Below are 27,668 nucleotides of genomic sequence, written 5' to 3' on the forward strand. Positions count from 1 at the left end.
TCCCACATCAACACCCTGACATTCCCCTACACTGGGGAAACAAGCCAAGGACCAAGGGCCTCTCCTTCCATTGATGAGGTCATCTTCTGCTTCACATGCAGCTAAGTCATTGGTCCCTCCATGTGTACTTTTTGGTTGGTGGTTTAGTTCCTGGGAGCTCTCGGGTGTCTGGTTGGTTGATGTTCTTGTTCTTCCTATGGGGTCGCAAACCCCTTCAGTTCCTTCAGTCCTTCTCCTAACTCTTCCTCTGGGGTCCCAGGTTCAGTTTGCTAGCACCCACATCAGTATTTGTCAGGCTCTGGCAGAGCTTCTCACAGACCATATGAAGCTCAAGAAGAAGGAAGACCGAAGTGTGGATACTTCAGTCCTTAGAAGGGGGAACAAAATATTCATTGGAGGTATAGGATGGGAGGGATTTGGGAGGAAGAAAGGAGAGGAGGGGAAAAAGGGGTTGAGATCAAGTGTGGGATGAGACAAGAATGACACACAGAGGGTCAGGAAACTGAGCAGTGGTGTATAGCAATGGGGGATGGGGAACTGGGGTTAGCCACCAGAAAGTCCCAGATGCCAGGAAAGCAAGAGGCTCCTAGTCCCCAACAGGGTTAACATTAGCTGAAATACCCAACAAAGGGGAGGGAGAACCTGTAAAAGCCATATCCAGAGGTTAGGCAAACCCCCGCACTCTGCCCCATTGAGAGATGGGGCCACCCACTAATCTCCAAATTTTTAACGCAGAATTGCTCCTGTGTAAAGGAAATATAGGGACAAAGTGGGGCTCATAGACTGAAGGAAAGGCCATTCAGAGACTGCCCTACCTGGGAATCCATCCCATATACAGACACCAAATGTAGACAATTTACATTTCTTGAGAAACAATGACACTACTCAAATTTCTTTGCATTTCCTCAATTACTTGACTATTAGAAAACAACTTAATTTTAAAACTGATCCTTTTCTTTCCAAGATGTTTTTATACACGTATTTTTTTTCCCTTAGTCACTTAAAAGAAAACCTCCTCCATTTTGCTTTTTTAACATTATGATGACTAACGAGAAAGATGTTTGCAGTCAAAAACATTTATAAAATACCGCAAATCTCATTGTCCTCACACTTCACTCTGATGTTACAACATTTTTGAAGTCTAATAATGAAATCTTAAATATGCTTGCTTCTTCTTATGGCACTGTTTTCGAAATTAATGTTTTCTTCATTGGCAATTCTTGTGATCATGTAGTTGTAGACATCTCCAGCATCTATATAATAACCCCATTTATTTTAATGTACATTAATTTAATATACTGTATATTAATACAGCATATACTACAAGATACATAATTAATATACACAACATATCATATTACATATTATGTAACATGTAAGTAATATATATGAAATATAATAAAACATAACATACTGTATTAATATTATTATATTGTATATTAATATATAATATAATTGATGCATGATATATTATTAATTTACACACTAATATATTAATATATATCCTATTGTGTGTACATGCTTGCATGTGTGTGGATGCACATATATGTACTGGTGTATATGTTTATGTGTGTGTAGACTGCAGGCTGTTGTGTTTGACTCCTCACTTGGCTGATTGAGACAGCTGTTGAACCAGGAGTTCCCTCATTCTGATAAATCTAGGAAGCCTTCTTGGCCCTAGAATCTCATGTTTTTCTGGAGGAATGCTGTGATTATAGGCGGTAAACATGCCCGCCTTGCTTTCGCATGGGTACTAGAGATCCAAACCTTGTTGTTTGTGCTTGCTCAGGAAGCATTGATATTAAGTCATCTCCAGAGTGTGCGAACCACAGCTTCTATCTCAAGCCGTAGCCACATTCATACAGGCATGCTTGTCTGAGTGTTGGGTCAGAACTTTGAATTCAGCATTTCCAAGCCAACATTGTTCCGTAGAGAAAATGTCTATCACTGTGCTTCAGTGTGTGCAGCTGGGTACTATGGAGGAAGTGGCCAACAGGACAATGTTCCTGTAGTGGACACCAGTATAGAGAGGGTGAGGTGACGCCTGAAAGACTGGAGAGAGAAACTGAGGTCATATCACAAAAAATGCTGACTGTGCAGTTTGAAGCTCTCTTTGATGACAAATGGGAACTGATGAAGGATTTTAAATAAAGCAGCTATCCGAATTACATTTTTAACATCATTATGAATTCAGCGCGCAGGAAATATTAGACAACAGAGGAGAGGAGGCCATAAAACCACTGTCGATGAGTTGATTACTTTAGGAAATTAACCAGAATTTGTCTCAGTATTCTTTGATGTGAATGCTTATTTTCCTTAATATAAGATCTTAAGGACAATATTTTCATCTTGTGCATTCTATACCTCCCATCCTGAGCACCTTTCTTTGCATATTGTAGATACTTTTATTTTGGGTACTGGGGTTTGAACTTCAGGCCCTAAGTATTCTAGGCAAATTCTCCGCCACTGATTTATGTCTCCAGCGCCTTTGGGTACTTCCCAAGCTGTTCAGAGTGATATTGAACTTGTAATTCCCTTCTGGCTCCTGAGACATGAGAGTGCATTGGAATGCCCCACCCAGCTGGCTTTCCGTCCTCCCTTGTATCTCTTTGCTAAGTAAATGAAAATGAACTTGCTACCATTGAAAGCATTTTATAATGCATATTTCCTCAAAGGACCAGTAAGGGGAAAATAAACGTAATAGAAGGAAAATAGCGAGAAGACAGAGAAATAGAATCAGCGACGGATGAGATATGATTATGAGGAAATAAAATTCAACTTGATAAGAACTGCCTACTTAGGAGCCCTAGTATTCAACTGATTGACAATTTAATATAGACTTTTAGCTCCCAGAACCCAGGTCCTTTGGTGGTGATAATATTACTCCTCACAGGCGAGGCTAGAACTATGGCTCTATATCTTCCAATGATCTTTTATTTTTAATCTTCTATTTTTTTAGTTTTGAAATTACGGTCTCGGCCTCTGGGTGAATGCAAGTGCAGGGGACATTGGTTTTGTGCATCATACTTAAAGAAAACAAACAGGCTGCCTTAAAACGTCACCAGAGCTGTCAGTAAAGATGGGGAGTCAATTACTCTGATGAAGGGTAAGTAACTCAATCAGGCCAGGATGGGCACGGAAAGACTACCCCCATCAAGAATCACAGCCTTAGTTAATCTCTGTTATCTGTCTTGCAGGGAAGGAATAGCTCTGTCATATTTTAAAGGAAAAGCATTGATCCTTCTTTGTTTCCAACCTTGAAACACATAATAAAGTACAGCAAAAGGGAGAATGGGATCTGTGGTGATTAGTTTCCCTGAGATGGGGTGGAAAGGCCTGGATCTAAATAGGCAGGACTGTCTTGAAGAAACCATGACTGTTTCAGAGTCAAAGCGGGGTGACTCAATGGCCAGCTTTGGCCAGCTTGAAGGGAGCACTTAGGACTCCCGGAAGGCCAGGGAACACAAGCAGAAGACTTAGTAATGAACAGGCCTTTCAGTGCAGGAAGCCTGTATGTATTATCTTCAGTGTTCTGCTGAAGTTGAAGGCCAAAGCAAAATAAAAATAAATAATATTTAATTCGGTCACAGCCAAAAAAAACTGGTATGAATGAAGCTCATTTTGAAAAGTATCGGAAGCAAAAATCTTTAAATCTTTGCTGGAAAGGATTTGCAGACGGGGCTCTGTTAAGTAGACAGACCAAGCGCCAAGACCTGGGAGTTTTGAAAACATGGTTCTAGTCAGATGAATTTTGCAGGAGAATTTTCTTACATGGGCTGTGCAATTTTTAACATGTACCCCATTTAATACAATTTTATGTGTCCTTTTTTATGAAAATATCATGAAGTTTTGTTATCACGATTAAGGAAATTGCTTGAATACCATTCACATTAACCTAATAACGATCCCTCTCACTTTGCAGGTTGGAAAGGTCAGAAGATTTCTGGGTTGTGAGAAAGATGGAACATAGGAAAAGTACACAGGAAAGAAATAGGAGGGTCTTGGACACAACTCAGTCTGTCAAGTGCCTGCTGTAGAAGCTATGAGTACCTGAGATTGGATCCCCAGCACCTATGTAGAAAAGTACTGTGTAGCAGCAGGCATCTGTTACCCCAGCTCTGAGAAGATGGAGACAACTAGACCCATGGAGTTCAACTGGCTACCCACCTTAGCCTTATTCACTAGCTTCAGGTTCAGTAAGAGGCCATGTCTCAAAAAAGAAGGGTAGAGAATGACTATGGAAGAGATTAGATGTAGAATTCTGCTCTCCCCATGCACATATGTGTCTGTGTGTGCATATCCATGCCTGTGGTTGCCCCCCCACACACATACACACTACGAGGGATGGGAGGGGGGGCTGGAACTTATAAAGGACCATCGACATTTCCCCAGCATTTGCTTCATCCATGTTCACAACATTCAGCTTTTCTTCTTTGAATAATACCCTACTTTAATAATATCTAAATTATAAAGATAAACTTATATCAGCATAACTCCCAAGGAGATGTCTTCCCGCAGTGGTATGCCTTGAAAGAAAAGAGCTGTGGCTCGATGCTTGGAGTGAAGGCACACTTCCCATTTCCCAAACCCAAGTCCTTGCATTGCTCGCCTGGGAAACACTTCTCCCCTCTAGTCTTTTAGAACATGATAGAAAACTAATAGCTCGGCCATGCCTTAATAAATTTCTCAGTACTACAGGAGCAAGCAACTTGAGTTTCTTTAGATGATATTAATAATTTAATTTTATTTTTATTTATAAAATCAGTCACATGAAGGTATATACATAGGAATGGTCTAGAATCATATTGCATTATAATGTGAACATAGTCCTACATAACCTACCCCACTTACTTTTGTGATTAAGATAGAATGGTTCTTCCAAAAATAGTATGAAATTTTAACCCCTAAGTGGCTGTTTGCAGCAGCGATTTCTTCTGTTGTCTTCCAGCTGGAGCATCCGGCTCCGTGACAGGGTCCGTCACAAGGAATCAGTCAGTATGCTTCACGTGACCACATGGAACAGAGGGCCGTAATTTCAATGCACGACACAGCTTCTCAGCAGACGGAAGTCTCGGAAATCCTCGCGGCTGTTATTACCTACTCTCGGAAAAGAGAGAAAGAAGCAGGCTCTGGATGCTCAGCTTCAGAGACTCCTTGAATTCATTTTTTTAAAAAATATAATCTCAAAACAAAACACCCAGGTCGTGGGGGAACAAGCTGAGATTACAAAGTTGAGTTACGATAACTGAGTTTGGTGCTAGATTACAGAGTTTTCTTCCTGCCTCAGGTCGATTTTCACTTCAAAACCATTTGTTACATTTGCGGCCGCAATTCAATAGTACTTTGAAAATGATTTCCAAGTAGGATTTTTCTAATATGAGATGGCCTATTTTGCTATTACTTAAATAAGCGCAAAATGACGACCGTTCAGAGACGGTGAATTTTGACTTTACAGTTGGCTTCAATATCGTTGCTGAATTTCCCTGAGCTCGCCATGCTGGCTGTATATATGTGACATGCCTGCAGGAAACTGAGTCTGAGAAAGGCACTGTGGTCTAAAGCAAAACGAGATTCAGTTTGTAACATCTTGACCATAAAACTACTTTCTAATCTTCGCAGATTTAGAACGCCATTGCTGCAATATGTTCTGAAGGAAGCTGTTCCTTACCAAGGAATAGGAAATATTTTTCTTTATGTTCTCATTGGACTAAATTCACCATACTAGCCTGTGATATAGTTTTACAGTTTATGTAAAAAGTTGCTTAAATTAGCTTGTTTGCAGTTCTCCTTCTCACTAGAATGCTAGTGGGATGACAAATGAAGGAGCTCGGCTCTGAAAATGAAATAGTGACTCTACAATTTCCTTGTCAATTACTCCTTAAATGTAGGGTTAGGGTTAGGAATTAAATGAGGTAAATAGAAATGAGAGAGAGAGAGAGAGAGAGAGAGAGAGAGAGAGAGAGAGAGAGAGAGAGAGAGAGAGAGAGAGAGAGAAAAGGAAGAAAGAGAAAGGAAGAAAAGAAGGAAGGAAGGAAAGAAGAAAAAGAGGAAGAAAGAAAACAAGAAAGCAAGGAAAGGGAAGGAAGAAAGGAAAGAAAAAGGAAGAAAGAAGGAGAAGGAAGGAAAGGAAGGAAAAGGAAGGAAGAAAGAAGAGAAAAGAAGAAAGAAAAGGAAGGAAGGAAAAAAGGAAGGAAATGGAAGGAAGAAAGAAGCAAAAAAGAGAAAGAGATGAGCCCTTGACCCAATAGTGCTTCAGTAATACTGTGTCTTCTGTGACTAGTTTAACTTTCTCAAAGTCTATGATGGAAATATCACATTTCTGAGATTTGACCATACTCCTGTGGGTCTAGACACCAGTGTATGACATGGGAGGGAAATTAGAAAGCAGTGGTGAAGTTAAATGCCATTTGTAAATTCAAGGTCAAGTCTTTTGACCTTAAATGCTGCCCTTTGCCCCTCATGGATTGATGATGTTTCAGGAGTGGAGGATCAGGTTGCAGAGTAACCCTAAGGAAAAACGGCTTGTAATTATGCCAGTTAGACCCGCTTCTATCTGAGTTAACACTTCTAGAGGACCATGCATCTGCAAGCAACTTCAAAAGTTAAGCTGTGCATTATAATTATTATAATTATTGAAGTGTTGTTCCTCTTTGCCTTGGGAGCTTTTGAAATTAATAAAACCAACAAAAGTATTGTTAACCAAGGACTTGGCATATTTTTCTCATGTTTCAAAATCTTTAAATACATCACAGTGAACATCGTTCATGGAAATGCTGTAAGCTATGTAGATAATACTCGTCTCAGATAATGCACCGTGTTGTGCATTTTGAGTATTTAATTAAACATTTGCATGCCTTTAGTATTTAATAATTACATGGTAAAAGAAAAAAGAGACACTTTTGGTATTAAGTAAAAAAGTTTTAAAATCTGTTCTTACTACCAAAATTCCCAGCAATCCCTTGATCCAGCTGCTTTGCTGCAATAGCCCCTCCCCCAAGTACAAACCTTCAAGGCATCTGCCTGCTACAACTGTTGATCTAGGTCTGTCCAGATACAGTAAAAAAGCATGAATGGGTACAACAGGAACTAGAATGTGTGTTATCATTTTAAAGGACTGGCTCTGACTTTCAGATAGGCTAGCTGAAGAGATATGTAAAGCCTGTCGTGATCTGAGTTTTAAATTTCTTTCTATAAATCATCTTCTAATGTGTTTGGGGTATGAGTAAGTGTAGTAGGTAAACTTGGTTGTAAACTTGATTCAGTGAACTAGAAGGAAACCCTTTGATTATATTTTAAGGCAATCTAATAAATCCCCTTTAAAATATCATTTTATTCATTTTTTTATAGAGAGTGCTGACCAATACAAGAAGAAAATTTGATAGGTGATATCTAGGAATTGCTACCCGATCCGTACTTTGTAAGACTTAAGATGATTGGCTTTTGGAAAACAACATATGATATTGATCAGAAATGTAAATACAGTTTAAAGTGCTTTACGTACATTTAATATTTTGGGCTCATAAGAGGTTACAGAGTTCACCTCTGTCCACCTTGGACATTTTTGGAGACAATAGCAGCTAAGCTGGCTTAGTATTTATTCAGATGTGAAGCAATACTTGGAATATACTTTATTCATTTTTACAATCTTATTTTGTGTGTGCTACTCATGTACAGATACAGGCAACAGTGTGCATGCAAAGGCTAGAGGCAAAACTCAAATGTTGTTCCTCAGGTACTATCTACTTAGTTTTTGAGATAAGGTGTCTTATTGGTTTGGAATTCACCCAGTAGGCTAGGCTGGATGGCCAGGGAGTTCTAGGGATACCCCTGTCTCTCCTGCTTCTTAACCATGGGATTACAAATGGTCCCCACCATGTTCTGGTTTTTACACATGAGTTCTGGTGTTGTGACTCACATCCTTATGCTAGAAAGGGCAGCACCTTTAAAAATAAACTGTCCATAGCCCCAAATTTTTCTTTTTTAAATTAGTTTTAGGTTCACTTGTAAAACTGGGGGGGAAACCAGTGAGATTTTTATGTGGTCAGTACCTGCAAACATTTCTAACCCCTCCTCATTCTCACGATCATGATGAATTCACACTGGTGAATTTGGTACAGGTATCTCTCTGGTTATTTTGACATGGCATCATGGTGTATAATCCCACAGTTTCTCACTATTCTACCAGATCAGACACACATAATGATAGGAGTCCATCATTATAGAATCAGACAGCCTGGGAGACCACTTATCTGTTCATGGATTTCCAAGTCTGCAAGAGTAGCATAGAAGACTACAGTCTGTAGTGGTTTCTGCTTATTATGCGTTTTTTTTTCATATGCTTGTTCCTCGGTAGACATTTCCTGATAATGGTGAATAACAGTTCATTGTCTGTCTGGATTGGTTCCAGTTCATTTTTTCATCTACCCACTAAAATAAATCGTGGTTGCTCTGACATTTTAGTGACTGTGAACTAAACGTCTACATGGATCTAGAAGCAGGTTTTTATATGAAGATGTTTTGGCCGAATGCCTTGATGTGTGATTGCTGTATCACATAGGAGGAGTATGTTGGTTTTGTAGGATAATTTCAAACACTCTCTAAGTAGGTGTATCATCTTTTTTTTTTCTTTTCTTTTTTTCGGAGCTGGGGACCGAACCCAGGGCCTTGTGCTTGCTAGGCAAGCGCTCTACCACTGAGCTAAATCCCCAACCCCTAGGTGTATCATCTTATTCCCTCTCGCACTGGACCAGCTCTTGGGACTGCTCATCATTGAAGGCATTTGGCGTAGTACTTAGTGTTCTGGTCATTTTCACAAGTCTATAACTCTAGTTCTGTTTATTTAATTTATGAATGAATGATGACATGGTACATGTTCCCATATAATTATTTGTTTTTCTTTTTTTTTTCCTTTTGTTGTTGAGATGTCTGTTAAGGTCTTTGACCCACTTTTTGGTCGGGTGATCGCCTTTGATTGCCAAGTTTTAACAATCCTTTGTAGATACGGACACTGATATGCTGTCACGCACATTCCTTTCTCTGCATTTTCCTCCAGTCAGGGCAGAAGGATTCCATCCTCTTCAGTGTATCTTGCAGAGCAAAGTTTGTAACCTCAATGTAGTCTGGTTTATTAATTCTGTCTTTCGCAGATCATGTCTTCACTGTCGTTCCTAAAAATCATCACAGAGCTCAAGGTTCTTTTCAACTTTTCCCGATGCTTTACTTTGGGTCCTTTATAGTTTTACGCTTGCGTTTGACTCCGCACCTCATTTGAAGTTGATTTTGTTGAGGGTCTTTGGTTGGACCTATTGACGTATACGTGGATGTCTGAATATTCTGCCATTTGTTTGAAAGACTATACATAATTTCATTTAATTGTTTTCATTTTTGACAAAAACAAAATAAAACAAAATGTTAACTATGACTCTACTTCTAGTCTCTGTCTGTTCCGTTGACATGCACGTGCTTCTTGATACATACCACGTGATCTAATTGCTTTGGCTTGATAATCAGTTTGAAAACAGAAACCTCCAGTCTCCTACCTTCCTTGTTCTTCAATATTATATTAGATATATTTGGCTTTTTTCTCTTAAAATAAATTTGGAATTAGCTTTGCAATGTCCTTACACTAGGTTATTGATTTATTTGAGATTATATTGAATCTATCCATACATGTATAATAACTCACACCCTGACAATATTCTGACTATAAATGAGAAATATCTCCCAATTCATGTTGTTTTGTGAGTTCTTTCATCGATTTACAATTGTTATGTTTACAATTTATTATTTTTGTATAAAATTTTACTAATACTTCAGCATAATGTTCCATTTGTATAGAAAATGCTAAAATTACTATTTTTCAGCACTGTAAGAGATCAAATTCTTTGAAATGTAGGCGATCTCGACTAAAGTCTACATCTTCATATCACAAACTGGAAATGTGTTTGTAATTTCAAGTTCCCCATGTTGATTCACCATGTGCGGATGTAAGCTGTTGCCATGGTACTACTCTTTGGTCCTTCAAACACTGCTTATGCATTTCTTCTGTGCTTTCTCAAGGCATGGGCTGATTTCCTCTACGTTGTCACATTCTGCTGGTATGGTTTGCATTGTGTCACTAATGAATTCTCCTTTAGAACTTCTGTTCCTCTTTCTGACAATATTGAGGTGAGTCCTTTGGATGGTATGAGACCTCTGGAGTAGGGTCTTATTTGCTGGATTGGTGCTGTATTTAGACGGTTGAAGAGCTAGCAAGTCCATCCATCAGACAGAAACATCCTTGAATTGGTACAATCTGAAAACAGGAGACAGCTCTTGCCAAACCTGCCAAAAAATAATATTTTCTTGCTTATAAACACATTGTTTATAACATTTTGTTATAGTAATCTGAATGGACCAAGACAGGAATACAGAATTTTTCATAAAGTTTCCATTTTAATATCCTTGGGAGCTGAAGTAAGTTTCATTTTCACTTCCAATTTTGGTAATTTGTGTCTTCCTTTTTTACTTCGTTAGCCTGGTTAGAGGCTTATTGATTTTAATCATCCTTCCAAAAGCCAGCTTTGGATTTGATTTCCTTTATTGATATTCTGCTTTAAATTTCATTGGAGGTGACCTGATTTTTATTATTTTTTGTTCTGTTTACCTTTGATTTAATTTGCTTTTATTATTCTGGTTTCACGAGGTAAAAACCATGATAGATTTTAGAATTTTATTATTTTCCAATGTGTGTATTCAATGCTGCAATATACCCTGAAGCATTGTTTTAGTACAAATCTACAAAACTAGAGGCTATGTGGTCTTGTCACTTATTTTTAGATATGCTTTGTTAAATTTCCTTTAAGATCTTTTTCTTTGACCTCATGGAGTTTTGTGCTTAAACTGATCTGAAACGCACGCTCATCCTGCGCCAGGCTCCTGAGCCTGTGTTTCCACTCCCAGCTACCGTTGCATTTTTTTCATATTTTCTGTGTATTTTCTTTTTCTCACCTGCCTTCCGATATTGGCTTCTCACCAAATACCGCTGTTGTCTGAGAATAACCATGGTACGAGTTCTGGTCTTTAAAATTCGTACGTCATGCTTTATTTTCCTAGAAAGTGATAGAATGAGAGACCGTGCATGATCTCGGACAGGATATTTGCTCTACTGATGCTGGATAGAGCTCATTAGGCGTCAGTTACATGTAGTTGATTAATGGTGAGTCCCAGTGCACCTGTGTCCTCACCACCCTTCCCCTGTAGGATCTGTCTGCTTTTGATAGATGGGTATTGACATCTCCAACTACATTGGTGGGTTGACCTATTTTTTTTCCAGTCAGATATCTACCCTGAAAAGAGCTTAAGCTTTTATTAACTGAGAAGTAAAATCAAAACTACACAGGGACATAGCAATGAGATAGTTTGAGACTTGCTTGTGGGACGTATGATACCTGAGTTAACTTACGTCATAGATCTCAGGGATGCCTCATTGCTCATGGGGAAAACTTTCAAGACCCTTCTTCCTTCCAAGTTTGTTAGTTGTCAATTCATTGCTGCCACCCACAGACACCGGCCACTGCAGCTGCCAAGCAGTATCGCTGCATCTTCAGGTGAACCCAGCCACTCTCTGCTGCCATGTTATCAGGCGCACTTGCGAGTGTTCATGAGAAATTCAGAGTATCTTTTGAAGACTCAACTCCCTGATCGTAGTGTGATGACGTATTGTATTATAATGACTTACCGAATTAAAATTGCTTCCACAGCTCGTAGCTTCATTAGCTCTGGAGTCAGCTTGGTCTGAAAGGAATAAACTACTTTTACTTTCTGCAGGCTGTGGCTGCCATGGTTTACCCTTTCCCAGACTTTTCATTTATGTGTGTCTTTATGTTTAAAGTTTATTTATGGTGGACAACACGTATTTAGGATTGTATGTGCCTGTGTGTGTGCGCACTCTGGAAATCTGTGTTTTAATTGATAGCTTCACCAATACCATTCCTTGTAGCCATCGGTATATCTAAATTTATGTGTGCCATTTTCCCTTTGTTCTATTTTTTATGACTCCTCCCCTGCCTATCATGTGCCACACGGAGCACTTTTAGGGGTATAATTTTCTTTCTTTTGTCACCATCTTGGCTATACTCTTCATTTCAGTTCTTGTACAGGTTGCTCTAGTATTTACAACGTATCTACAATTAGTCAAATCCCATTTTCAGAAAACCCTGTGTTGTTTCTTAGGCAGTATATTTCATTATAGGAAAACGATCAGAGTTACTCCCTCTCTCCTTTATCACTTCTGCTGTTCACGCCACACACATAATATATGTCTGTATACTCAATGTGCTGTGATAGTATTTTTGAATAAATTTCTAGCTGCTGAGATTAATTAAAATAATAAAATTTCATTTTTCATCTATCTCTGTCTATTTGCTCTTGAACATGATACCATTCCTTTTCGTTTTTAAGATTTATTTTATGTATGTGAACGTACCAATCTTTATATGGCTTTGAGTTCCCTTCCTTCCTGCTGCTGGGACCTAGTCCAGGGTCTTGCGCATGGTATTACACCAAGGGTTATAACCCTAGCTATGGGATTCTAATACAGATTGTGTTTCCTTTCTAAAATGTTCTTTAGCATTTCTATAAGGCCAGTGTATGAACAACAAACATCTTGCTTGAGAAATTATTTCTCTGACAGTTTTGAAGGTTAACATCACAGAGCGGTTTGTTCTTTTGTTTCTCTTACAAACTTTCAATATGTTGATCGTTTCTTCACACTTTAAAATGAGAAGATGTGCCTTACCCTCAAGAGACTTGAGGCCCCAGGGAGTGGGGAGGCATGGCAGGGATGGGGTGGGGTAGGGTGGGGAACATCATCTTGGAGACGGGCTGTGGGGAGGAATGGAGTAAGAAACTGTGGGAGGGGGGACCAGGAGGGGGGACCAGAAGGGGACTAATGGCTGGACTTGTGAAAACATAAAAGTAATAAAAATGATTTTTGCTGCATCATGGTATCTGAATGAGCTTTCAACACTTATACATTGATGACTGCTCATGAGTTGGTGTGTGAAGGCTTTATTGAAAGTGTTTCTTGGTGCGTGGGAGTTAGGGTTTTGGGCAATTGTTCTCTTGAGGGACAGGAAGGTTTAGAGATCAGTTTGTACAGTTCCTAAAATTTCCTTCGTCCCATGTACTACCACAGAAGGGTTAGTAGATCACAGCGTCGTCTTAACATAGATTATCACAGTTAATTTTTTATAGTAAAATGGACTGTTTGATGTTATTTCTGAGTAAAAGCTGGACTTATTTTCCTTTCAGAGCTTATTAATTTTTATTTTATGTTTATGAGCATTTTGCCTACCTATAACTGAACTACATTGCAAGCCATGTCTGAAGATGGCAGAAGAGGGAATCGGATCTCGGCACTGAGCTGTCCATGGTTGTCAGACACCGTGTGGGTGCGGGGAATTAAACTGGCTTCCTCCCAGGTTAAGTAAGCACTGCTGTTCCTTGTCGGCAGTCTCGACTCAGCCATCTTCCATGCCCACTGTAGACAGGCTGTGCATTTCCCCCTGACAGCTCCTTTTCAGTGTTGCCTCACCTTGCTTTGAAATTTTGTATATTGAAAATGATATCCTGATATCCACCATCCACACTTTCCTTCTACCTGATATTATATGAGATTACTGGATGTGTCATTTTCTCTGTGACACTGATTTGGGGGAAGTTCTGTTTGGCTTGTTTAAACCTTTCTCTCTGTAGAGATCCTCAATTTTCATTTGTTGTATTTTATGGTTGTTTCACATTCCCCAAGAGTGTTTTCTGTTTTGGTTTTTTTTTTTTTTTTCTGTTTGGATTTTGAATTTTCTATTAAAGTTTCCTCAGGCTCAGAGTTCCTTTCCTAGCTGAGTCCACTCCACTAACAAACCTGTCAAGACATTCTCTACTCCCAATACAACAGGCACCATTGGTTTCTGACATTTCCTTCTGGGTCTTCTTGGAATGTCTGTCTCTAAGTTTCCGTTCCCCACCTCTTCCTGCATGGACTCTTCCTTAACCATTGGTACCTTTGAGGTAATAATTACGGTCGGGAAAAAAAATCTTGAATTTTTTTTTCTTTTTGAAACGTTGTCTTACAACATAGCTCAGGTTAGCCTTGGGCTCCGGACCTTTCTGCACACCTGGCAAAGAGCTGGGATTACAGGTGAGCTAGGCAACCTAGCGATCCTTTGTGACCAGTCACCCATCATGTACCGAGTTAAAACGCACGGTAGGTTGGACTTTAATGCATGTGACAAGAGGGGCCCTATTCCAAAGTCCTGTGATTGGTTTTTAGTTTCTGATTAAGAGTGTGCACCAGCAGGATGTAAAGGTCACAAGTACTTCTCAGTGTTCTTGCCTGTCCTTACTTGAGATGTGATATGTGATGTTTCTGTTAGGTATTTCCTTTCCTCAGTTCAGTTACACTCTGATAAAACACAGTCATAACATGAGACTTTCTGTAAAACGTTTCTCTTGGGGGTAGACCTTGTTAAGGAAAACAGGATGTTCTGGCTTATTTCAAAACGGTTCGTATTTCACTCCTTGCTAGAAGAACAAGAGAGTCTTTCTCTGACATGCATCGCGAGACCCTGTCAGAGTAGGACAGGGCTGAATGGCGCCTTCTGACTGGGTCTCCCTGGAGTTCTGAACGCTAGACTCTGTTACACTAGGCTTCCAGTAACTTACCAGTCTTTGTTTCAGATATACCATTGGCGTTGCCGGTTCTCCTTGAGGGCTCTACATTTTGGTGTCTGCTCTGGGGACTTTAAATGACTGAGGCATTTTGAAATACTGGAGCATTGTCTATGGGGGAGCCGACAAAAATAGTTCTTGCTTTCAGTGAGCTCCTAAAATGTGCCTAGCCCTCCCAGATCCCAGATCGATGCCAAGATAAACACAAAAGCAACCCGTGCCAGAGTTTATTTGGTTCCTAGTTTCTTTGTATTTCTTCTTGTGTAACTACCACCTTTATCCCCACCTGCTTGGGATTGTCCATCGACTCTCATTCTGACCGAGTTCCTGAAAGGTCCTGATCATCATGTTGAGGACTGGGGTCTGATGGCCTCTAGTCTGAAGCTTCTGAGGTGGTGTTGTCTGAACCCTGATTCAGATTAGCTCTGGGTCACTTCCAGAACTTCCAAAGAGGGGCTTAACCCCTTGTAGACTTGCTCTGAGGTAAACCTCCCTGCTGGATTCTTCTTTCCCTACCACTCAGTCCTGCATTTTCTCCCAAGCAGGCCATATTTTGTCTCCTCAGACTGCACACTTCTGTTTTCTGCCTGACTGAGCTCACCGCCTTCCTACAGCACCTCGGGGAATTGCCCTCTTATTACCACAATTACAATCTGTACACATTTCATTAAACTAATATCGCTCAGTACAGGCTTTCTCCACAGAACTGCACAGCTGGAGGCCCATTTCTTTTCCTCAGCTTAAACACTTTGACAGGTTAAGAAAGCTATTATGGCTGAATAACAGGTGTTGCAAAACAATGCGCATTTGATGTTTAAATGAGAGAGCTTCTTTATTGACTGCCTTTATTGCAGCCCAGGCTTCTCTTGCTTCACAATGGCTGGATTTTTATTGTCTTTACTGCTTTTTAAAGTCTATTCTGTTGTTTCAAAAACAGATCCAAAGCGCCTGAGTTATTTGTTATTCTGCTGGCCTTTCTGTATTATTATTATTTGTACATCCTGCTTTCTTCACCAGGTGAAAAATGCCTGCGGAAGTGGGAGGATTTTATTTGGTTCGTTCTCTAATAGAAGCACATTCACTTCACAAACACTCTAAATGGGCATCTAAGGCCCCCTTTCCACCACTTCACCCTGTCTTTATGTTCTCATTCATCCACTAGTCTACTAGTGACCCTTAGAGCTGACTCCCGAGTGAGGAATGCTAAAATTCATATGGAGACACGGCTTGGTGTCCAGCTTCCTTGTCTGCATATTCTTTCTTTGACTATAACCTCACCCCTCACCGTAAAGGACACACATACTGGTCTGTAGTTTGGGGGTGATTGCTCTTCTCCCTTGGCATTTTGTTTGTATGCACTCAAACCCATCAACCGTAGGCACGTCTCTGTTCCTTCCCTCTGTCTTCTTGCAGAATATCATGCTCAGCAGGATACAGTCTGTTTTATTATTTCAATAAAATGACTTTTGCTGAAGAGACAGTCGAGTGTTAAAATACCATTTTTCAAAAGTAAGTGCTCAGTGAGCGAGAACATGCGATTATGAAAGCATAGAAATGGATGGAAATAAAAGAGGGCCTTGAACTCTACCTATGCACGTGTCTGTAGCATGCGGGAGAGTGCTGTTCACATCAGTCACTCAAAGCTGCCGAACTCCGCTATAAGCCATAATGTACTTCTTAAAGCAAAATTTAGGTTTGACATTTTCTTCTGGTGTCTGTGAGTGAAAAGTAGGAAAGAAAGTGAAGAAGGAAAAGAAAAAGCTATTGTTTTAGCTTTATATTTTCTTACCCATATTTGCCCAGCAAGATGACATCATTCTTGTAAGGGGATGGCATTGATGTCTTACCCAACTAGGGTGGACCATTGGCTCTTTCTCTATAGTCGTCAGTTGCCTGAGCATTTCTGAGCGCAAACCACTGCTTGGTGAATGACTGTCGAAAGGACTTCCCTTGTTTCCTTCGGAGAATGAGGCATATTTGTGGGTTGAGACTTGAAATGGCTGAAGGTCTCTTAAAAATCAAAAATTAAATTTAATGTTGGTGCTACTGAGGGCAGTTAGAATTCTTAGATTTTATTTGATCCCCATGAGTTCCCAAATCGCTATTGTGGCGAGATAAGGGTCCTCTGATAATTTGCAAATGAAAGATTTGGGGAGAATGAAGCACATGTTTTTTCTTTTGTGAAGTTGGGTCCAATTGTACATAAGACTGACAAAACCTAGCACACACACTGGCACACACACACACACACACATATATATATATGTATATATATGTATACACACACACATATATATATGTATACATATATATACACACACACATACATACATATATACAAAAATATTCAGATGGTAAAGATCTTTTTCCTATTCTGTAGGCTGCAGTTGTTTTCCTATTGAAGAAACTTTTCAATTTGAAAAGCAGAAGCTTTTCAGTGTGAGGAGGTCCCATTTACTAATTGTTGATCTTAGTGTCTGAGCTATTGGTGTTCTGTTCAGAGAGTTGCCTCCTGCAAACGCGATTAAGGCTATCCCCCACCTTTTCTTCTATCAGATTTCGTGTATCTGGTTTTATGTAGAGGTCTCTGATCCACTTGGACGTAAGTTTTGTGCAGAGTGATAGGTATGGATCTATGCAGTCTTCTACATGCAGACATCCAGTTAGACCAGCACCATTTGTTGAAGATGCTTCCTTTTTTCCACTGTACAGTTTTGGCTTCTTTGTCAAAAATTAAGTGTCCGTAGATGTGTGGGTTTACTTCTGGGTTTTTGATTTGATTTCATTGGTTAACTTGTCTGTTTTGATGCCAATACCATGAGGTTTTTATTACAATTGCTTTGTAATATAGCTTGATATCAAGGATGGTAATACATTAGAAGTTCTTTTATTTTGCAGTATTGTTTGAGCTGTTCTGGGTTTCTTTTGTTTTTCAATACGAGGTTGAGCATTGTTTTTTCATGGTCTGTAAAGAGTTGTGTTGAAAGTTTGATGGAAATTTCATCTAATCTTTAGATGGCTTTTTGTAGGATGGGCAAACATCAGAGAGAGAGTGCTGATATATTAGACATCAACAAAAAAAATCCAATTAACAATGGGGTACAAATCTAAACAGAGTATTCTCAATAGAGGAATCTCTAATTGCTGTGAAGCACTTAAAGAAATATTCATTATATTTAGTCATCAGGGAAATGCAAATGAAAACAACCTGAGATTCCATCCCACATCCATCAGAATGGCTGAGATAAAAAAAAAAAACCTTACCACAGCACATCCTTGAGGAGATGAGGAGCAAGAGGAACATTCCTCCATTGCTGGTTGTAGTGCAAACTTGTACAACCACTTTGGAAACCATTCTGGAAGTCCCTCAGAGAGTTGTCACTAGTTCTATCTCAAGACCCAAGTATAGCACTCCTGAACATATGCCCAAAGGATGTTCCGCCATACCACAAGGACGCTTGCTTAACGATGTTCATAACAGCTTTATTTGTAATAGCCAGAAACTGGAAACAACTTAGACATCCCTCAACTGAAGAATGAATATCAAAATGTCTTACATTCACATAATGGACTCAGCTATTAAAAACCTTGACATCTTGAAAATTTCAGGCAAGTGAACAGAAGTTAAGAATATTATCCTGATGGAGGTGACTCAGTCCCAGAAAGACGCACATAGTATATACTCACTTATAAGTTGATATTAGTCTTAAAGCACAGGATAACCGCAATCCACAGACTCAAAGATGCTAAGTAACAAGAAGGGCCCAAGGGGGGATGTTTGATTCTCACTGAGAACAGGAAATAGATATTGGAGGTTGATGGAGAGAAGGAACCAGGGGGTGCACAGATGGGGAGGAACATGAGTGTTCAAGTCTGGGGATGACAGAGGATGAATTTAGGACAATGGAAACTTCCAGGTATGAGGGTGACAATAGTTAAGTCTACTAGCAGTAGGGGATGTGGAACATGAAACGGCCACCTCCTGTAATCAGGCAAGACTCCTAATGGAAGGATGGGGACAATAACCCAGCCACAAAACCTTAGACCCACAATTTGCCCTGACTACAAGATGCATGGGTGAGACCCACACCATGAGAGAGAGCCCACCCCTGACACTCTTCATGATAATCTTCTATATTTGCAGTTAGGCAATCCTATGGAAGAGTGGGAGGGAAGATTGAAGGAGTCGGAAAAGTCAAGCACACCATAAGAAAACATACAGAATCAACTAACCTGGGCTATATATGCTCTCACAGACTGAACCACCAACCAGAGAGCGTGCATGGGAAGGACCTAGGCCCCCTCCACATATGTAAAAGATGTGTAGCTTGGACTCCATGTGGGATGCCCAACAGCGGAAGCAGGGGCTGTCTCTGACTCTGCTGCCTTCTTTTGAATCCCTCTCAGCTGACTGGGCTGACTGGTTTAGCCTCACTAGGAGAGGACGCACCTAGTCCTTCTTCAACTTTGTATGTCAAGGTAGGTTAACATCTGTGGGAGTCCTGTTCCTCCCTCAGGAGAAAGGAAGGGTATGGTTGCGGGGAACCAAGGTAATAGGGTGAGACTTGGAGGAAAGGAGGGAGTTGAAGTTGGGATCAGGAAATAAATTAATTAATGAAAAGGTACTGTTAAATTGCTTAAAGATTTTCCTCAGGGCTAGGGACTATCATACTCACATACAATTGTGACACAGATGTATATTTTTAATAATAGTCCCCAAATCCACACTTTCTTTAGACTCTGTAATTTAAAAAGTGATTTCTCATTTGAAACACTCAGAGCCCATCCCAGTAGACGCCCGAATCGCCCTTCCCTGGGAACAGGAAGGCCAGTCCTATTTTTAAGGTGTTTCCTGATACAAAATGTGTCTTAGTCCCCATTGTGTATAGCACAGTTATCTTCTTAAAATGTTAGCAGCCTTGCATTTATGAAGCACATTTCTCCTGACCATTTTTAATAGGAAACTTACTGTAAAGCAGGACTATCACTCTCTCCACATACCAAGTAGAGGAGCCAAGATGTAGCTATTGTACCGTGCTTTTTCTTGTGACCACAGGAATTGTGAGTGAAAATGCAATGAAAATATTAGCCCCAAGGTTTCAGTTAGCTGTTCTACAGTAAGCACAGGAAGATATATTATGCATATATATTTATAGGTCTTAGGAAAAATGTTTGCAGAAATATCTCATAGAATGTATTTTGCTTCCTTGCTTCAAAATTAGAAAGTTAACTTTAAATGAAAGGAAAGAAAAAAAAATCATTTTTACATGTGAGCCCATAGTTACATAAATGTATAGATTGCTATCGACATGCAAAGATAGAGTAAAACAGCAGGCCCTGCAGCCTCTTATGGTAATCTACTAGGATAGGTTTTACTAATTATCTGCTGACTTCATATAATTCCATAGATGCAGATAATGCAAGGATTTAGGGGAGATTGTGTTTGCCTGGAAGATAGCTATCAGATTGAGAGAATCCTGATACTCTATGTGTCCATTATGCTAATTAAATGCCTTAATGAGGGATGGGTACCACGCGTTTACCAAGATTTTTAACCTTGTGACATCCTGAAAATTTCGTATACCTGGATATTATGAGAAAGAGTCTGACAAAGATAAACGGAGAAAAGTTAAATTCAGTTCTGCCTCTGTGCTTTTGTCCCTTTTGAATATCATCACAAGGTATGATGCATTTGGGCATATTCTACGATTCAGCCTATTGAATATAATACAATCAGTTGCCTGTAACAGTCTGTCAATCGCATTGTGTTTCTGCCGTCCTCTTGTCCTGGAAATTCATCTTGTTGAAAGCATTTGTGTTATTGAAAGCAATGAAGCCTGGTAGGGCTGGCCATTACCGGTACCTTACCTCATTTACATCTTAGCCCTGCATCCTGCCAGGTCCTCGCTCCCCTCTGAAGCCTCTGTCACTCCAGTGCATCCCATCAGGCACCATCTCAGCCACACAGAGGGGTGCTTGCTGTGTGCAAATGAGTTGCATACAAAACATCGGTTCTGTGGAGTTTAGAGCCTGCTGGGTTTGTTCCCAAGCCAGCGGCAGCTGGGATGACCCAGATCCAGGGCTGGTTGTCCCTGCTCTGTGCCTTTCCACTTCCAGGACGGCCACTGTGGCATTCCCATCAGGATGGGAAAACCCAGCACGCGTTCTGTGGGTGGCGTCATTTCCTCTGTTGGAAGAATGAGGGCACAATGGGACATTTAAAACCCCAGAGAGCAAAAGGGTGAGTGTAACAAAGCAGAAAATGTGGGCCTGGTGTTCGATTATGCTAGCAAAGTATTGCTTCCTGTGTGTGGGAACAGTAAGAAAATTAGACACTCACCTGCCTGGTTATGGGCAACAGACTCAGCTTAGTGCAGACATCGAGTGCAGTGGGGAAAAGCTGCAGGATTTATTTAGCCAAAGAGTTCAATCGAAGCAGAAAACAAAATGTCAGAAATTAAAATGAATAATAATTCAATTGTCTGGTCATTTATTTAATAATAAGTGACTTCTTGTAACCCAATAAATGCTTAATCAAGTTAAAACATTTTTTTTAAAAAAATTCCTAGTTCCAAAAAAAAAATTATTAGCTGACTTCCCTTGAAAAATTTTCTTTCCTGTTCATCAATATCGCTAAAATGATGATTTATCTAAACCAATGGTTCTTAAACCAGAGCATCTGCTAAACTCGTCTGGAAACTTGGGGAAGCTACAGTCTTGCCAAACCTGTGCTGGTGAACTGGGCCTGCATGAGCTCTGTCAGGCCTCCTGTGTGCTCAAGTGAGACCTACTGCTCCAGAATTCGAAAACTAATTTACATCGATCTGTCTAGATGCTTGGTGTCACTTTAAGTAATCAGATTAAGGGAATGGAGCCACCTTCCTTCAACTCTTACTTTCATGTCTCATCTCTATCCTAGGCTTTTTGATCTTCTTTCCTTTTCCCTCCCTGCCATGCTTTTATTGGATTTTTAAAAATTTACTTTAATATTTTCTTTAACACTAAATGGTAAACCATACTTGCATGTATGTATGCGATACATATGTGGTTAAGATCCATGTACTAAATCGTGCTGATTAGCCTATTATCTTTATTTTTGGTGGAAAATGAAACTTATTATCTCTGGACCTTTGGCTAGCATTCCCCAGCTTCTTTATTGCCCTTCAACTTCCCCAGTTGTTTCCAGTCACACAGAGTGGGAGCATTGCTAGTCTTTCTGTGGCTTGCTTAGTATTTTAGCATAATGATTTCTAGGCTGATCTCTTTATCTCTGGTCACACATCCTTTTCCCTTTACATGTTCCATAGAAGCGAGGCTTTCCCATCTAGTGGTAATTCTACTTTTGTTTTGAGGGACTGAAAATATCGTACCATACCATATGAACCATATCATATCACATCGCATCGCATTTCATGGCATCATATCTTATCATATGGTTTTTCTGCAAAGGATATACTAATTTACTTTCTTACAAAAAATGCATGGCAATCCCCACATCCTATCTCCTCTCCTTTTATGACAGTGTCTTTTTGTGTTATAATTATTCTAAAAGTTGTGAAGTCCTAGGTCATTATGGTTTTAATTTGAATTTAACAGATGATTAATACTGCTACATATTTTCCAGGTTTCTGCTCAGTGTATGTCAATTTTGTGAAATGCCTACTAGTACCCTTTGCATTTACAGTATGTAATTGGTATGTTCTTTTGTTACTGTGCTCCTGGTGTGGTTTGCATATTTACACCAAATGAAATGTGTGCTTTTCAACTATTTCTCCTACTCTCTGGCTTGCCAGTTCTCTGTAGTGATGACTTCTTTCTCCATGTAGAAGCTTGCTCTGGCTTATAGGACTCTATTTATCTTTTTTTGTTTTTGTCCCTTATGTATTGGCAGTCAAATCCAGAATTACTCACTAGATGTATGTTGTGTGGTCTTAATCTCATTTGTTTGTTGTTCTTTTTTCTGGTAGATTTATATATTCATATCTTCATTGGCACCATCAACCCATTTGGAGTTTTCTGTAGATGGCATGAGATGAGCCCAGTATCATTTTTTTTGCACATATATATCTAGTTTAAACAAATTATGTTATTAAGCATATTGACATTTTATTGTGTTCCTAGCATAATTTTTGAAAATGACCAAGCAATACATTTGTGATATTTTTCCAAAAATCTGAATAGTGTTCTTTTCTGTGGTTCATTTTGTCTACTATCTGCCATTAACAATATATTTTGATTACTATAGCTACTTAATAAAGTCTGTCAGATGGTATCGTGCCTCTAAAATTTTTCTTTTAGATGGGAAGAGTACCTTACCTAATGGGTGTTACTTTTGTAATTTCATGGCATTTTTTTGACACTGAATGTATCTGTACTATATGTAATCTGCATAGAACCTCTGTTACATTAACCACCTTAACAATACTACTTCCTCTAAAACATAAGCAGAATACATTTGCATTTGTTTGTATTTAGTCCAGTGTTTACCAGTGTGGTGTTGCTTCCTGTGTTCAGATATTTCCTTTTTACCTTTAGTTCCAGGGAAATGTAAATACAATTATTGTCTTGAAGGTTTTGTACTGGTTTTTGTTAAGACACAAAACTGCTACCTTTTTTTATGTGTTGACTTTATATTTTATCAGTTTAATACTTTCATGTGTCAGGTCTAATAATTTTAGTGGGGTTTTTGGCATTGGCATCTTTGCTAAATTAAATATCACATCATATGTGTCAATTCACATATTTTTCCCATTGACTTTTTCATACGATTTTTTCCCTAATTCCTCTGAAAAGGATCTATAGTAATATAGTATATCAGAATATTAAGAATGGCTATCCTTCAGTTGTCTCTGTTTTCAAAGCAGTTTTTCAACGTTTTGCTAATTGAGTATGACACTAGTTAAGGATTTGCCACACGTGCCCTTCCTAGTGCTGACATAATAACAGAAATAAAGTAGCAAAGGAGCGGTTATGCAATGCTCTCCTGAGAGTTTTGTCATGTAGAGATAGAAAGTCTCATCAAACAGTTTTCTACGTTTAATAGTGGCACATACCTCTTTCCCTTTATTCTGTTAATGTAATGTGCAAAATATTTTATCTACATGAAATGGACATTCTTACATACCAAGTATAAACTGTGCTTGTTCATAATGAATCATCCTTTGAGGGTGCTGTTGAATTAGACTTCTAGTATTTTCTGAGGATTGAGTTCTCCTTTTGATACTGAAGAAATCTGACCCTTTTCACAGTCTTTACCATACGTCTCATGTTGTTATGATCAAGGGTATGATTGTGGAACACCTTCCTTGACCCCGCACCTCTGCTCTTTTTCTCTCTCTCCATGGTTGGCCTGCCTTTTTTCTCTTTATTTTTTCCGTCATATATTACATCTCTACCACCACAAATTTCCCTCCCTCTACTTTTTCCAGTCTCTCCTTGCTACCTTGTTCCACCCCCCTAGGCAACATGAACAATTCTGTTGTCGTCTCACTTAAAGACGTTTTACAAATTTTTGCATGGTTATTTAATTTTTACTTATTTTAGCACTCATCTCTGAGTTGGGTTTTTAAATCTCGGGTCCTTGGGTAGAATATTATAAGGCAGAAAAAGAATATTCATGACATTGGAAATAAGCAAAGCAAGAAAGGCATTGCAGATACAGCACTGGAGTACCTAAATTTACTAAAGTTAAGATTCAGTAGATTATAAACAACTTCAGCAAAGTGGCTGAATATAACATGAACTCAAACAAATCAGTAGCCTTCCTCTACACAAAGGATAAACAGCCTGAGAAAGGAATTAGGGAAATGAAACCCAGCACAATAGTCCCAAATAATAAAATATCTCCGTGTGACTTTAACCAAGCAAATGAAAGATCTGTATGACAAGAACTTCAAGTCTTTGAAGAAAGAAATTAAAGAAGATCTCAGAAGATGGAAAGATCTCCCATGCTCATGGATTAATATAGTAAAAATGGCAATTTTGCCAAAAGCAATCTACAGATTCATTGCAATCTCCATCAAAATTTCTACTCAATTCTTTAGAGACATAGAAAGAGCAATTTGCAAATTTATTTGAAATAACAAAAAAAACCCAGGATAGCAAAAACTATACTCAACAATAAACAAACCATCCCTGACCTCAAGCAGTATTATAGAGCAGTAGTCATAAAAACTGTGTGGTATTGGTACAGAGAAAGACAGATAGATCAGTGGAACAGAATTGAAGACCCAGAAATGAACCCACACACCTATGGTCACTCGATCTTTGACAAAAAAAGCTAAAACCATCCAATGGAAGAAAGATAGCATTTTCAGCAAATGGTGCTGGTTCAACTGGAGTTCAGCATGTAGAAGAATGCAGATCGATCCATGCTTATCACCCTGTACAAAGCTTAAGTCTAAGTGGATCAAGGACCACCACATTAAACCAGATACACCCAACCTAATAGAAAAAAAGTGGGGAAGAGTCTCAAACACATGGGTACTGGGGAAAATTTCCTGAACAAAACACCAATGGCTTATGCTCTAAGATCAAGAATTGACAAATGGGACCTCATAACACTGCAAAGCTTCTGTAAGGCAAAGGACACTGTCAGTAAGACAAAATGTCATACAACAGATTGGGAAAAGATCTTTACCAATCCTCCATCTGATAGAGGTCTAATATCCAAAATATACAAAGAACTCAAGAGGTTAGACTCCAGAGAGCCAAATAACATTATTAAAAATGGGGTACAGAGCTAAACAAAAAAATTCTTAGCTGAGCAATGTCAAATGGCTGAGAAGCACCTAAAGAAATGTAAAACATCCTTACTCAGCAGGGAAATGCATATCAAAACAACCTGAGATTCCACCTCACACCAGTCAGAATGGCTAAGATCAAAAACTCAGGTGACAACAGATGCTGGCAGCGATGTGCTGAAAGAGGAACACTCCTCCATTGTTGGTGGGATTGCAGACTGGTACAACCACTCTGGAAATCTGTCTGGAGGTTCCTCAGAAAATTGGACATTGAACTACCTGAGGACCCAGTTATACCTCTCTTGTGCATATACCCAAAAGATGCCCCAACATATAACAAAGACACATGCTCCTCTATGTTCATAGCAGTCTTATTTATAATAGCCAGAAGCTGGAAAGAACCCAGATGCCCTTCAACAGAGGAATGGATACAGAAAATGTGGTACATCTACACAATGGGGTTCTACTCAGCTTTCAAAAACAATGACTTCATGCAATTCATAGGCACATGGAATGAACTAGAGATTATCATCTTGAGTGATGTAACACAATCACAGAAAAACACACCTGGTATGTACTCATTGATAAGTGTATATTAGCCTGAAAATTCGAATTACCCAAGATGCAATCCACAGACCACAGGATGCTCAAGAAGAAGGATGACTAAAATACAGATGCTCCCATTCCTTCTTAAAAGGGGAAAAATATCCATAGGAGGGGATATGGAGGCAAAGTTTAGAGCAGCAACTGGAGGAACCACTATTCAGAGCCTGCTCCACGTGTGGCCCATATACATACAGTCACCAAAACTAGGTAAGACTGATAAAGCTTAAAAGTGCATACCAAAAGGGACCAGATATAGATCTCTCCTAAGAGACATATCCAGTGCATGTCCAATCCAGTGGTCAATGCTAGCAGCAAACCACTGAACTGAGAACAGGACCCCCTTTGGGGGAATTATAGGAAGGATTGAAAGAGCTGAATGGGTTTGCAACCCCATAAGAACAACAATGCCAACCAACCAGAGCTTCCAGGGACTAAACCACTACCAAAAGACTAAACAAAGCAGAGAAAAGCCTTGTTGGGGCACCAGTGGAAGGGGAAGCCCTTGGTCCTGCCAAGGTTGGAACCCCAGTGCAGCAGAATGTTTGGAGGAGTGTGGTAAGGGGGAGCACCCATATGGGGGCATTGGAGGGGATGGAAATTTATGAACAGGAAACCAGGAAAGGGAATAATATTTGAAATGTAAATGAAGAAATATACCTAATAAAAAGTAATTTTCAAAAAAAAAGATTCAGTAGATTAAAATAATTTCTTTATGGCAATTGTGAAGTAAGTAATAGTTGACTCTTCTTTTAAAAACAGATTTTCTCATAGTGATAGTCTGCTTTATAGGGGTCTGTTCCTAACCCTGAATTATTACCTTCCATTGACTTTATTTAGAGGAGCGGTGCTGCAGTGAAGAATTCACATTGGAGCTATGTTAAGAGGACGCCCAGGAGTCTGCTGGAAGCCATATCTCCTGTGCAAGCACTTGAACTGAGCCCTGCAGAGCAACATTACCACTATTCACTAAGAAAGTCAGAATTTGTCCTTTAAAAAATTATCAACTGCTTTCAACCTGAACTGGCCCCCTTCCACCCTCCCCCTTTTCTCTCCCAACCAGACCCCTCTCTCTCTCTACTTCCCAGAGATTATTTTCTTCCCCCTTCTGAGTAGGATTGTAGCATCCACACTTTGGTGTGACCTTCTTTCTTCTTGGGTTTCACATGGTTTGTGAGTTGTATCATGGGTATTCCGAGTTTCTTTTGGCGAATATCCTCTTATCAGTGAATGTATACCATGTATATTCTTTTGTGACGGGGTTACCTCAGTCAGAATGATATTTTTCAAGTTCCATCCATTTCCCTCAGTCAGTATGCGATTTTTCAAGTTCCATCCATTTGCCTGCGAATTTCTTGAAGTGATTGTTTTTAATAGCTGAGTAGTACTCCATAGTATAATTGTACCACACTTTCTGTATCCAGTCCTCTGTTGAGGGACATCTGGGTTGTTTCCACCTTCTGGACTATTATAAATAAAGTTGCTATGAACATAGTAGAGCATGTGTCCTTCTTATATGTTGGAGCATCTTTTGGGCATATGCCCAGGAGTGGTATAGTGGGGTCCTCAGGTAGAACTATTTGCAAAGATGGGGGAGAAGTATATAGGGTCAGG

The 27,668-nt window shown here is 39.4% G+C and overlaps 3 long non-coding RNA genes across 3 annotated transcripts in view; 2 read left to right on the forward strand and 1 right to left on the reverse strand.

Moving 5' to 3' along the window:
• LOC134485983 (uncharacterized) overlaps positions 1–20,917 on the reverse strand; it is a 32,352-nt gene extending 11,435 nt beyond the window's left edge. Inside the window, exon 1 of the long non-coding RNA XR_010064465.1 lies at positions 20,578–20,917. This is a non-coding gene — a long non-coding RNA (uncharacterized LOC134485983). The remainder of the gene's footprint in view (positions 1–20,577) is intronic.
• On the forward strand, positions 1,498–4,698 carry LOC134485981 (uncharacterized). The gene is made up of 2 exons (XR_010064463.1): positions 1,498–3,106; positions 3,923–4,698. It is a non-coding gene; the product is annotated as an uncharacterized LOC134485981 (long non-coding RNA).
• On the forward strand, positions 20,742–27,551 carry LOC134485982 (uncharacterized). Its single transcript, XR_010064464.1, has 2 exons — positions 20,742–20,950; positions 26,895–27,551. It is a non-coding gene; the product is annotated as an uncharacterized LOC134485982 (long non-coding RNA).
• The last annotated feature ends 117 nt before the right edge of the window (positions 27,552–27,668 follow it).

Source organism: Rattus norvegicus, chromosome 2, assembly GCF_036323735.1.
Source record: "Rattus norvegicus strain BN/NHsdMcwi chromosome 2, GRCr8, whole genome shotgun sequence".
NCBI classification, from domain to species: Eukaryota; Metazoa; Chordata; class Mammalia; order Rodentia; family Muridae; genus Rattus; species Rattus norvegicus.